At 38.2% G+C, this 13,809-nt stretch overlaps 1 protein-coding gene across 1 annotated transcript in view; it reads right to left on the minus strand.

Annotated features, from left to right (window-relative positions):
• ADGRV1 (adhesion G protein-coupled receptor V1) overlaps positions 1–13,809 on the minus strand; it is a 565,763-nt gene that overhangs the window by 66,992 nt on the left and 484,962 nt on the right. The window lies entirely within an intron of this gene.

The raw sequence follows: 13,809 nt of genomic DNA on the forward strand, positions 1-13,809 counted from the left end.
CATCTCCATCTCTCCTGAGTTCTAGACCTCCAGGTCTGGAGATCCTCAAAGCATCTCAAATTCAGTTCATTCAAAGCTAAATTTGCTATCCTTCCTCTCAAACTGTCTCTTCCTTCTGAGTACAGGTACCACCCTCCAAATGCATTTACCCCATGACTCATTTTTCCTCATACACTGCACCAAATGGGGGGGAGGGGGAGAGAACCACGCACAGAAAGCAGTCAGCACAGAGCCTGGCACAAAGCACGTGCTTAAAGAGCCTTACCTCCTGTCATCTTCACCCTCATCCCATCATCCTCACCCTCATCACCACCATGACTTTAGTCAAGTTAGAGAAACAGCATATGGCTATAGATAGCCTTCTCTTGCATCTTTAAAAGGCCAAAAAATCATGTAATAAACACGTTTAACTTTTTTGTACCTGGATTTCCCAAACTTATTTGGTGTTAGAACACTTATGTTTATCCTGATGTAATATGATGATCACATAGAGAGGAGGGTTGCTTTCAATGTGCAGACTCTTAAGTTCCAACACATCCAAACTGTCACTGAAAACTTCCTGACCAACCTATTTAACATGGACCTCTCCGTATCCTCTATTCCCCTCTGTCTCTCTTTGATACTTTCTATTATATTCTATTTTTATTCTACTCTACTCTATTCTATTCTACTTTACTCTCTCCAATCCCCTCCCATCCCCTCCCATCCCATCCCGTTTCATCCCACTCCACTTTAAAATGCTGGCAATGAGACCCACCAATGTATTGTGACCCACAATGTGTAAAACTCTGCTCTAAAAGGTCATTTAAGTAGCTAGTAGGATATCTCAGACACAAGGTAGATAGAGTAAATGTAACTATCGTGGGAGGCCTACAGCCACCATGTTCGGACATGGATTTACCCTGACCCTTCCGGCTATACGAAGGAGGCAAGCCTAATTTGGAGGGATCTGTACAGGTGACACATTAGATCTGCAGGCAGAACAGAGAGTCAATACTGGCCTAGAGTATATTTTCCAGGGGTAAAGAGGAGGAATGTGAGCAAATTCTCAGAGGAGTCTCAAGACCGCTGGGACCCTAAATAGCGGTACTTTGTCAATGGCTGACTTGAGGCTCTCCTGGATGCTAAAGACAGTTCAGTGTCAGGCCTACTTTGAGGGTGATTTATTGGGATTGAAACAAAATGGCAAAAGCCTAGAATTATGGTCTCGCCTTGCAAAAACTATGTATAATTTTCAATTTGCAGGCTATAATTTTGAATCCAAGGAGAATAATCAACTTAGATGAGACCTACCCACATGGACCTTGCACGCACTGTTATTAGAGTAATACCATTTGAACTGTGTACTTCAAAGTTGCCAGAGAATATCCTACTGACGGGGATCAGATAGTTCTGTGATTCTTAAGGAAAAGGTTAAGTGATCTGTTTTCTTCTTGTGAGGGAAAATGTCTTGAAACTATGGGAAGGAGAATTACCATTTGGTTTCATAGCCAACATAGTAATTTTCTACACACTTCAGAAATGTTTCATACAATCACATTATGACAAACGTTTTTAGAAGATCAGAGTTCTAAAACAACCATGAAGTCAGCCAACCAACAATCGAAGACTGGCTTAACTTAGCTTCCTAACTACATTTCCAGTTAATTAGCCATTAAGGAGTTCAGAACAGTCATCTCCAGGCATGCTCAGGCACCTAACAGCAATTCCCAACACACTCTGCTTTTGTAACACAATGAAAACACACAATGCATCTTTCAACCTGCTATATCTATATTTTAAGTCTTACTAGATGGTCCCATAATTTGGGGAATCAGGTTGCTATGTATTTGGCCATGACTAGCCAGTTATGTTTTAAAGATAGTTTGATAGTACATCACAGAGCAGTCATTACCATTTAATAGGCTCAAATTCAACACTGAAGTCTCGAATCAATTCTGACACAATGTCTCAGAAAAATTAACACTAAAAATAACTCTATATGTTCAAGAAAATATTTTTACAGTGTGTTAAGTATGTCAGTTCCCAGAACTGTTTCCTGGTAGAGACCCTCAATCTGGATAAATGCCAGCTGACCTCAACGCGTTATTTCCTTTCTTTAATTGGGCTCTGTAGCCCTCACATTACAAAACTGTAACACCAATTTAAAATTTTAGTTTATTTTAATTTCCTTTGCCATGTCACTATCCTAAAAAGTCTAATTGAATGAAATCTTTCGGTTCCTCTCTGTCAATGGGATTAATTGCATCTCTTCTCCCAAAAGATATTCTGGTATCAGATTATCAGGGCATTGTCTTGTCATAAAAATAATGTTATGTATTTCTCAAAAGCTTTGGGGATATTACTTACCCTCTGTTGTTAAATAACTACATCTGCAAATACAGAAAACTAGTATCAAACCCATATAGAGAGCTGTTTTCGGGAATATACAAGAACAGACCATAAAGTGGTATAATACCTGTGTTATATAAAAGCTTATTGTTAACCATTAAATAATGGCACAGAAACAGTTGTGCCAGGAAGGTCTATGCATATGGGAATGAACTAATATTTTATTGCTCATTCTTAGGAACAACCTTGGATCAAGCCCTTACAGAGAAAAGAAAGAAACCTTTGTGCTAAGAAAGAAAGGTAATCCCCAGATTGAATGGCATGTGTATGATCTAGGGAGAAGGAAGCTGTCCAAAAAAACATCTACATTGACAATATTTCTATATTAATGATCAAAGTAATTTTATCGAAGTGATTTGGACCCAATGATAAACTTTAAAATTTTCTTTCTGTATTTGTTTGTCAATGTCATGTGTAGACCTTAAAATCTGTAAGATTTTAATTCCAACTCTTTCTCCTCTTTCATGTGGAATTAAAATTGTTAATGGTTACACTGTTTCACAAGTGTTAGATGTTAGTAGCAAATATAAGGTAGATACTAGAGCTTATTTTTGCCTCAGGCTCAAAATTATGTTTCCACTCCTTCCTTCCTCCTTCCCTTCTTCCTTCCTCCCTTCCTTCCTTCCTTCCTTCCCCTCTTCCTCCCTCCCTCCCTTCCTTGCTTCCCAAGCCCCCAACATAGAGCTATTTTTACTATTCAATTCCATCTTTAATAGGTTAGACAGATCCTGCTATATTTTTCATTTATTTGTTTCTGTCCTGTTTTTTTTTTTAAACCAGGTGAAGTTTATTCTGTTACAAAGTTTGTGAGCCACATTTGTAAAAAACAATTTTTTTTCACGGTGGCAAAGCAGCTTTACTATAACCATAGATTAAGTGTTTATTTGCAAAGACTCTGGCATTAGTGGGAAAATGATAGAGAGAGGGAGATCACCATACTTCTTGGAAACCATAAAATTAAATGAGTGTAAGTATCAACTATTGTTCATTTCAATTACTTGTTAATTTACAACCACATGGATTTATACTGTCTTTATAAAACTGCACAATAGAGCTTCAAATTGCTCTTCAATACTTTTAGTGTTTCCTATGACCCAATTTCTACTTCTTTCTTGAAGTTGATGTATTCTAATTATAAATCACATCATTTGCTTTCCTGAAGGTTATTTATACTAAGTTTTCTAATTTCCTTCTGTTAAATTCAATTAAAAGAAAAAGATCTGTTTTGAATATGGGCAGTCAGTCAAATAAACTTTTTTAAAAAGCACACACTGGGACTTCACTGGTGGCCCAGTGGTTAAGAATCTGCCTGCCAATGCAGGGGACACGGGTCCCAGCCCTGGTCTCGGAAGATCCCACATGCTGCAGAGCAACTAAGCCCATGTGCCACAACTACTGAAGCCTGTGCGCCTAGGGCCCCTGCTCTGCAACAAAGAGAAGCCACCTCAATGAGAAGCCTGTGTACCACAGCGAAGAGTAGCCCCCGCTCGCTGCAACTCGAAAGCCTGCGTGCAGCAACAAGGACCCAACGCGTGCAAAATAAATAAATACATAAATAAATAAATGAAAAATAAAAAGCATGCGCTGAGGTTGACTGAGTGGGATTTATTCATCAAAAGGCAGAATACTATAGTGGTTATGAGCATGGACTCTGGAGCCAGATTACTTAAGGGCCATTTACTAGCTGTGTGACCTTGGTGAGTTACTTGACTGCTCTGATGCACAATTTCCTCAACTGTACAATGAGAATAACACTAGTACCTCCTAAATACAGAATACTGAATTCAGTTAGGATTTAATGGTTAAAATGCAGAACACTTAGAACAGTTTTATATAAACTTTGGCTATTGCTTATTATTCAAGAAATATATATTTATTTAAGATTCAAAAATGTATTTGATAAAATGTGACAGGTAAAAGGATGAATTACGTATGGGTCTTCTTTTAAATATTATATATATATAAAAAATATATATCCACTATCATAAAAGGTAGAAGATCAATATTAGAAAAGAGGGATAAAGTTATACAAAAATTCAGGGAAAGCAGCAGTTACTTACCATTGATGGTATCAGAGAGGTCACTGGCATTTCAACTGGGACTTAAAGATGAGCCATATTTGAACATGTGGACTTTGAACTCAAGGTAGTGGAAAGAGAGGCAAAAAGGCAAATGCATAAATTAGTGTAAAATATCCCTTTTGATTGGCGTGAAAGGTCCATGAAGGTAAATAGTGAGAAGAATATTTGTAGCATGAGGTCATGAAGGGATCTTGAGGACCAGGTTAAGCAGTACAGAATTATTTTACAGGAAATGGAGAGACATTTAAAATTTCTGAGAAGATGTGTGGCCCAATCAAAACAGAAATTTCCTTAATCTCACAGGAAAGTAAACAGATTGGTGGAGAGAGTGCTGGTGGCAGGGATTCCAGTTAGGTAACTGTTGCAGTGCTCAACGTGAGACATACTGAAGGCCTGGGGCAGTGGCGGAGGAGGGACTCCCACAATGGAAAGAAGGGGATGGACACAAAAATATTATAGAGAATCTAAAGGTGAAGTACCCCCAAATCAGAAAACAGTGAGAAACTTTAAAAATTATACAGATATTGGGACTTCATCTCTGGAGGTTCCAATTCACTGAGCCTTTAGAGAGACTCATCAAACAATCATTTGTGAAAGTGTGATCTTGATGATCAGTTTTGACAACTACTGACCTGAAAGTCTAGGAGTGTGGAGTAAAAGAAATTACACTGGCATCAAAATTAGGAAAATGAGAAAAGGATTAAGAGGAAGAAGAGAAGGAAGAGGGAGAAAGAGTAACACAGAGATCAGAGCAATTGGGGTAGGCAAGTTGTTGACAAGTTTTGTACATTCTGAGGACAAGATATTATTCCCAGGAAGAGGACAGAAAAGAAGATGGGAAGACAAGTTGAGCTCAAGTTGACAGGTTTGAAAATAACTACTGTGATGTGAAAAAGGCAAAGGCAATCCCTGGAAAACACATACACTCCAGAGTTATGAGTCACAAAAAGAGTGAGTCATGGCCTGGGATTTAACAGGAAAATAAAAAAGAAGAGAGCATCATGAAAACCAAGGGAGATAGACTATTCAAGGAAAGGAAGTTATCGATTTACGCAGACAAGTTTAAGGATAAGGACAGAAAAGTGGTCAGTAGATTTGGTGTCCAAGGTTATAGGTGTTGAATGGAAGAGAATAAGCAAGATACTCTCAAGGCTTAGCAGTGAACATAAGGTGATGAGTATAGATAGCTCATAACGACTACTCTACAAGAAGTTTGTTGGTGAAGGAGACAGGCAAGGAGGTAACTTGATAAAGCAGCAGCATTATGAGTAAGTTCTTTCAGGCACTGAAAAGTGACGCATGTTTTTAGATGGAGAGGAAAGACCCAGAATAGAGAGATGTTTAAGATGTAAGGCAATTGTGGAAAATTTAATGAAACAAGTTCCAAAAAAGGAAAAAGAGATGGAGAGCACAATTGGGAGGGTTGGCTTTGGTGAGAATGAGTTATTTACTCCCTTCCTAAAATGGAAGGAAAAATGGCACAGAAGGGAGGAAAAAAAAAAAAGAATTGATCAGATAATATAAGGAAAGTTGAGTGAGTGATCATCAGGTTGTTTTCACATCTTATATAGAGAGTGAGAATAGAAGGTATTAAGCATAAGACTTACGGGCAATCTGTTTCAAAGATTACCAAAGAATCAATTAAAAATAATCCAAAGGATTACTGAGAAGCAGAGATGGCTCAGCTAAGATTACTTAGACTAAATTTGTATCTATTACACAGTAGCATTAATTGGCTGGTAAAAAGAAGAGAAGTACGTGACATAGACTGGAATGGTGATTGGCAAAATTGCTTAAGGAGAGAGCCAAGTTGGTGAGGAAATCAAGGGAGCTAATGAAAATATCCTTGGATGTTCAATCACAAGGTCAAAGAGAGGGCGGTCACGTGAAGATGAAGACCAGTAGGAGTGAGGAACTGGGAGAAGAGGGCAGGGAGAGATATGAAGAGGGAAACGTTGACCCAGGAAGGGAGGATATCATGAGAAATGGTAATCACGGTAATATGAATAGGGAAAGGGTGGTGTAAGCAAAATGCAAAAATTTAAAAATAGGGAAAGTTATTAAGCAGGGACATCATGACCTTGAAGCAAGTGCAAGATGGAACAAAAATATTTTGACATCCTGTTAGTTGGAAGGAGTAGCCTCTTACAACTGGTTGTAGGGAAAGCGATTGGTTTACGAGGCCACCATTTTGGTTATGAGAAGGCAACTGAGTCCTTTTATAAAAGGATCAGATCAAGTTTGTTACTGCCTTTCTGGCCCAACGAAATTCAAACTTCACCTTTGATATGGATGTCCTTTTCTTCCAAAAGGAAACAACTTATTATAAAGATGTCCTTTTTCACTATTCAACTTTCTCAGTTTTATAATGCATAAACTATTAAGTATACCATTGTGATCACAGATGTGCCAACTATACATTTTTAAAGAAATTTATGATGCAATTGCTGATTCCCCAGATTACTTGTCCCCACTGCCTATTTCCCTAGACCTATCAACGCTATTTTCCTTTATTTCTGGATCTTCCCTTTAATTCTGTACCAGTTGATTTATTAAAGTGTGATCAAACAAACTATTATTTTGTGGCTATGTATTCTTTAAAGAATTGTATAGGCACTGAATAATTGAAAGTGTCTCTAAATAATGAGAATGGTAATAAATAATACATGAAAAAAGTTGCAAATCACAAATGGAATTTACACCTTAGAACTTGGGATTTGCCTGATTACAGAGAACCATGGAGTATCACAAGATCACAATGTTGACACCAACTGAGGTGGCTCACAGACCAGGTTGAGTGGGAATATAGTGTTTTCAATGCCATAAATATTCCAAGATAAAACAGGCTTGAAAAACTCATTTTTCTACTCTTCAGTAGAGTTTTATAATACATTCTTTGGCAATGGTCTAAATACAAATTTGAGAGACATGTTAAAAAAATCAGAAATTGTATTTTCATTAGCTAAGAGATGAATGGAAGACTTCAGTCACCCGTTAAAAAACTGAATGTGCTCTTAGATGAAAGTAATAAATATGAATAACTGTTTCACCTAATTTTCAAAAGAGTAGAAAGTAATGCCTCACTGTAATTTTTTCAAGATAACTAAAAAAAGGATTTAAGGGGGGAAAAGTCCTTTGAAAGAGTGGAGTATGCCAGGAAAGTTAAAATGTAAACTTTTAATTAACTTGGGAAAAAACTGCCAAGGAAATATTTGGGAAACTCAGCCTATGCATAAAAATTATAAACAATGGGGAAAGTTTCACTGACCCTCTGGGTCAAGCTGAGGCATGGCAATGGTATTCGCATGGCAATGGTAAGCCTATGTCAATAAGAGATGAAGGGCAAAGAGTTTGCAGTGAATCTGAGCAGCAATGCCACTGTGATGCTCTTAGACACTGGCTTTAAATGTATATCATACTGACCACATCTTCCACTAACATTCTACTGAAGCCTGTTCATGATGGGTATCAAGAAATTAATTTCAATTCCATTCCTTCTCCTCCCCAACCACCATAAATGATGAACTCAGCAAGTGAGAGTGAATTCAGTTATGTTGTTTAAGTCCAGACTTATCAGACATCATGTCACTTTTAGGCAACAGCACTAGTTCAGTATGGCTGTGCATATGGAGAGTTTATGCAGGGAAGTATTGGAATTTTCCTTTTATCCTACAGTTTAAGGATTGCTATTGTCTTTGTTTGTTTTTCTGCCATGCCTCACAGCATGTGGGATCCTCTTTCCCTGACCGACCAGGGATTGAACATGTGTTCCCTGCACTGGAAGCACAGAGTTCTAACCACTGGAGGGCCAGAGAAGTCCCTAAGGATCGCTACTGGATGAATTAATGATGTGATCAATTTCACCTTTTAGATGTTCAATGTGGAATGGGGACAGACAAGAATCAAGGAATATCAGTTTAAGAGAGTTGTGAGATGATGGAGGATATAACCCAGGTGCTATGAACTGAATTGAGTCCCCCCCCCAACCCCCCGCCACCAAATTCATATGTTGAAGCCCCACCCCTCAATGTGATGGTATTTGGAAATAGGGACTTAAGGAGTTAAGTCATGAGGGTAGAGCCCTCGTGATGGGATTAGTGTCCTTGTAAGGAGAGACATGAGACATTTCTCTTTCTCCCTTTCTCTTCCTCATTCTCTTTCTCTCCCTCTCTCCCCCATGTAAGAACATAGCAAGAAGATGATTGTCTGCAAGCCAGGAAGAGGGCCCTCATCGGGAACTGAATTGGCCAGCACCCAGATTATGGGACTTCTCAGCCTCCAGAACTGTGAGGTATATATTTTAATTGTTTAAACCACCCAGTCTATGGCATTTTGTTATGGCAGCTCGAGCTGATTAATACATCAGGCATAATCATGAAGAAAGGAAGAGAGAGGCATATCTGAGAGACATTTAGTAAGTATACAGGACAAAGTCTGAGTATATTCTGCACCAATTACATATTGAAAGAGTTGTTATGCTAACAAAAATACCAAAGCCTACTGACTGCTTACTGTGTTTCAGAGAGTGGGCTAAAGACTTTATATGAATTGACATTTAATACTTTAATCCTTCAAACAGTGCTATAAAGTTATATATTATTATTATGCCTGCACTACATATGAGAATAGTGAGGAAAACTAGGCATGTTTCAGTACCATAAAGAGAGGGGGCAGTCTTTCTTGGAAATAAGATGAAGAAATAATTTGCTAGCCTGGATCACTTCAAATTCTTTCTCAGGAATAAAATCGAACAATTCCTTTTATGGAATTAGAGCTCTCTAGGTTTAATTTAATGTTTACATGTTATTTTTCTCAATGAAAGTTTTGATAAAAAAATGGTAAACTGTGAAGCATTGGTGTTGGCCAGAGTCACCTGTGGTTCTAATCCAACTGCACAATTTAACGGCTTTGCAAATCTGGACACCTTCCTAAGCCTTTCATTTCCTTCATTTTCTTGTCTCACTATAGGAATAGAAATGCCTATTTCACAAGATTCTTGTAAAAATTGAGATAATATATACGAAATGCTTAGCCCGGTGTCTGGCATACGGTGATTGGTAGAGGTGATGAGGATAATGATGATTGCCACCAGGGCCCAAGTCCTTTCACAGCTGTCACTTACATGTCTTCTACTCTCTCTCCCAAACCTACCACATCCATGCTCTATGCCCGCTGCCCACCTAGAAAACAAATGTAAATTGAATTTAACAGTTTAGTACTGAAATAGTCTGAAGAGAGAACCATCCTTGTCTCATCAGTTTTAACAGACTAGGTAAAAGGCAGTCACTGAGGTATAGACATTCAGGAAACTTGAGTTTTAGAAAGATCCAGCTCTGCCACAAATTACTAGTCCATTTTCTTCATTGGTTACATGTGTAAATCAGGAGTTCAAACAGAAATTCAAGCTTTCTCTCAACTCTCTGATTTTATTTTTTACTTTTTATCTTGAGGTTCCAAGCCTTAGGAAACTAATTCCTGATGCTATTGTTCTAGGAGTTTTTAATGAGCAATGTCAAATCCCCAATGTTTTCAAAAACAATAATGAAAAAAACCAACACACACTGAATGACTACACATCATCTTTCAGGCTCAAAGATTTCTGATTTGAATCTTTGAAGACTGAGGTCATAGATACAATTCTAAGCAGAGGATGAGCATGCATAATGTTTTTAAAAATATTCTGGATTTTCCCCAGCACTATTGACAAAATGTGGGAAGACTAAACTGTGCTCACAAAGATTTTTTTAAGCTCAAGTGGAAGAGATTGTTCATTGTGTAGTGGGGAGCTCTGGGGTTTTCCTTAGGTCCCTAGGCATTGTTTTTTATTTTCTTTTCAGCAATGGAACTGGGAGTAGACTGCAAACAAGCAGCTTACTGCCAAGGACATGTGAAACCTGTTATATTGGTCATTCTGGATCTGATTCAAGTACATACTGTTGTTAGGTAAGATTACTTTTACTTTGCTTTAGTGGAAGCCTTAATTTTGGTTTAGGGAAAAAAAATCATATTGTGTTTTTCCATTTATATTTATAAACCATGTAAAATTTAAAATGATAATGACACACTTAGAATTCTGTAATATGTATTTGAAATGACAAGCAATAAAAACTAAAATAAAACAGCACAATAAAATCAGAATGAAAATAAAATTAAAAATGACAATGACATACTTAGAATTTTGATATGAGAATAATAAGGATACTAGAACCAGAGTGTTTCAGCTATTGATTGCTACATAATAAACCACCACAAAACTTGGTGGCTTAAAATAATTTACAATCTGTGCTGGGCGGTTTTCTGCTCTGTGTGGTGTCTACTCGGGCTGGAACCTACAGGAAGGCTTTTTACTCCCATGTCTGGAATCAGACGCCTGAAACAACTGGAGGCTGGTCAAATATGCCTATTCACATGGCCACTCCATATGACTAGCCTGGAGTTTCTAACATCATGGTGGTCTCAGAGTAACTGGACTTCTTACACTGTGACTGGCTTCCAAGAGAAAGGAAGCTGAAACTGCTAGTCCTCTTAAAGGTTAGACCCATTATGGGGCAGTATCACTTCGCAAGTCCAAAGAGTTAAAGGGAGGGGAAATAGACTCCACTGTTGTATGTGAGGAGAAGCACACATGTAAAGGGAGGGAAATAATTGATGGCGGCCCTCTTTGGAGAACACAACACAGAGTGTACTGCATTTACTAGGAGCTATTTCCTTTTCTTCTTTTTCCTTTGGCTTATATGAGTTTCTCTGAACTCTTTTTGAAATTTCTAAGATGTCAGGAGAAGAAAAGTTACTCAACCTTAAGATGAAAGGGATGATACTTCATAATATTCATTAGAGCAAGTTTCCAATGATTTTCATAATAGCGATGGAATCTTGATTTACATTAGTATTGTTGTTCTGTAAATATGAAGACATGGAGACTCAGAAGAAGTGGAAGCATTCATCCTCAAATATATTACCAAGCACAGAAGTGGCCATTATTGTACGGGGAGATTCCAAATACCTCAGATTCATGTTATGCATGGCTAGCTGGATCAAGCCACCTTTACATTTTTTATATATCATATTGAAACATATGCATGGGATTTTTATAAGAAAGGGATTTGTAATCTGCTTCCTCTTTTTATTCAAATTAATTTTCCTTCCCTGATCCATGAATCACTCCTCACATAAGAACTGGCTGAAGAATCAGAAAAGTCAGTAAATTCTAATGAGCCTAAAAGGAGAGACAAGCTTATCATTGCCAGAGATCAAAACCAAACCCTAAAATTACAGGCTTTGTTTAAAATGCTCTTTGAGACACTGAAGTTTAGTTCAGGGAACATACCTTTATCCTGACTCATTCTCACTGCACACTCACTTCACTGAAGGAGGAGGAGGCCAGTAAATTTCACTAGGAGCCACCGACCTTCGAAAATGTGGTTCATAGCAGTCGAGCAGCAAAAAGGGCACAGAAGGAAGCAAAGCTGACATCGCTGTCCCAGCCACGCTCAGAAAGGGAGGGACTGACAGTGGCTGTCTTTGGAGACTACAGCACAGAGTGTATTTGATTTACTAGCAGCTCTTCCTCTGTTCCCCCTTTCCTTTGGATTTCAGTGGAAATTTGAGTCTGAAATTAACGGATGTCAGGAGTGAAGAAGTCACTCAAAATATAGAGTATAAAGGGGTTGATACTGAGCAGACATAACCAACACACAAGTGTTGATGTAAAATTGCTCCTGTTGTCAGGCACATCTAATCTGCACCAGAGTGAACAGTCTAGAGAACAGTTCTATAGAAATATGGAAGATTCCAGCCCAAACAAAATGACTGATATAAGCTCTTCAGTTATTCAAACAGGGCTGATGCTGGTGTTAACTAATCACATCTGTTTACCAAACCTAAAACTCTAAGGTAAATAAATAACCATAATCATCCTAGCTACTAAAAACAGAAAACAGCTTGGCTATAAGGAAACTATAAATTGACCTTTCCTTCTCATAATGCATCGTACTCATTGTTAAAGGTAATTTATAAATAAACAAAAAACTCTTGACAAGGTTTGACCAAAAATACTCAAAATTTAACATAATTTGGAAAATTAGGAAACTGTGCTTCTGTAATAAAAGGGGATTTACTTTCAACTCTTGATTTATTATTTGAGAATATATTTCTCATGCTACTATCTAATACAGTTAAGCCTTGAACAATGCAAAGGTTAGGGGTGCCAAACCTCCTCACAATCAAAAATCCACATATAACTTTACAGTTATATATATACTAATATATATATATTTTCTGCATCTGAGGATTCAACCAACGGTGGATGGTATAGTACTGTAGTACGTATCTATTGAAAAAATCTGCATATAAGTGCATAGTTCAAATCAGTGCTGTTCAACGGTCAACTGTAATATCTGAAAATACTCATCCAATTAAAAAAATGCAGGGGACTTCCCTGGTGGCACAGTGGTTACGAATCTGCCTGCCAATGCAGGGGACACGGGTTCGATCCCTGGTCTGGGAAGATCCCACATGCCGTGGAGCAACTAAGCCCATCTGCCATAACTACTGAGCCTGTGCTCTAGAGCCCGAGAACCACAACTAATGAGCCCGCGTGCCACAACTACTGAAGCCCATGTGCCTAGAGCCTGTGCTCCACAACAAAAGAAGCCACCACAATGAGAAGGCTGTGCACTGCAACGAAGAGTAGCCCCCGCCCACCGCAACTAGAGAAAGCCTGCGCGCAGCAACGAAGACCCAACACAGCCAAAAATAAATAAATTAATTTAAAATAAATTAAAATAAATTTTAAAAAATGCAGGGCAAAATAAAACTAAACTATAAACCATCTCAGCTGCCATAGGAAAAAGGGCTATTTTGCATGTTTGGAATTGTAGAGAACTAAGCCAGATCTGCTTGAGACTACAGTCTTCCCTCTGTATCCATTGGGGATTAGTTCCAGGACCCTGCAAGATACCAAAATCCAAGGATGCTCAAAGTCCCTTATATAAAATGGCATACTATTTGCATATAACCTATGCACATCCCCTGGAATACTTAAAATAATACCTAATACAACGTAAATAGTTGTAAACACAATGTAAATGCTATGTAAATAGTTGCTGGTGTGTGGCAAATTCAAGATTTGCTTTTTGGAACTTTCTGGAATTTTTTTTCCCCAAATATTTTCCGACCCATGGCTGGTTGAATTTGCAAATGCAGAACCTGGTGATACAGAGGGCCAACTGTAATTGGAACTGCCCTCCTTCTCAGATACCACGTACACACGGGGTATAAAAAGTGCAGGAATCTCAGAGGAAAGAAGAGAAGAGGCCTGGTACCAGTCTGTGTTGCA

This window comes from Delphinus delphis, chromosome 3, assembly GCF_949987515.2.
Source record: "Delphinus delphis chromosome 3, mDelDel1.2, whole genome shotgun sequence".
NCBI lineage: Eukaryota > Metazoa > Chordata > Mammalia > Artiodactyla > Delphinidae > Delphinus > Delphinus delphis.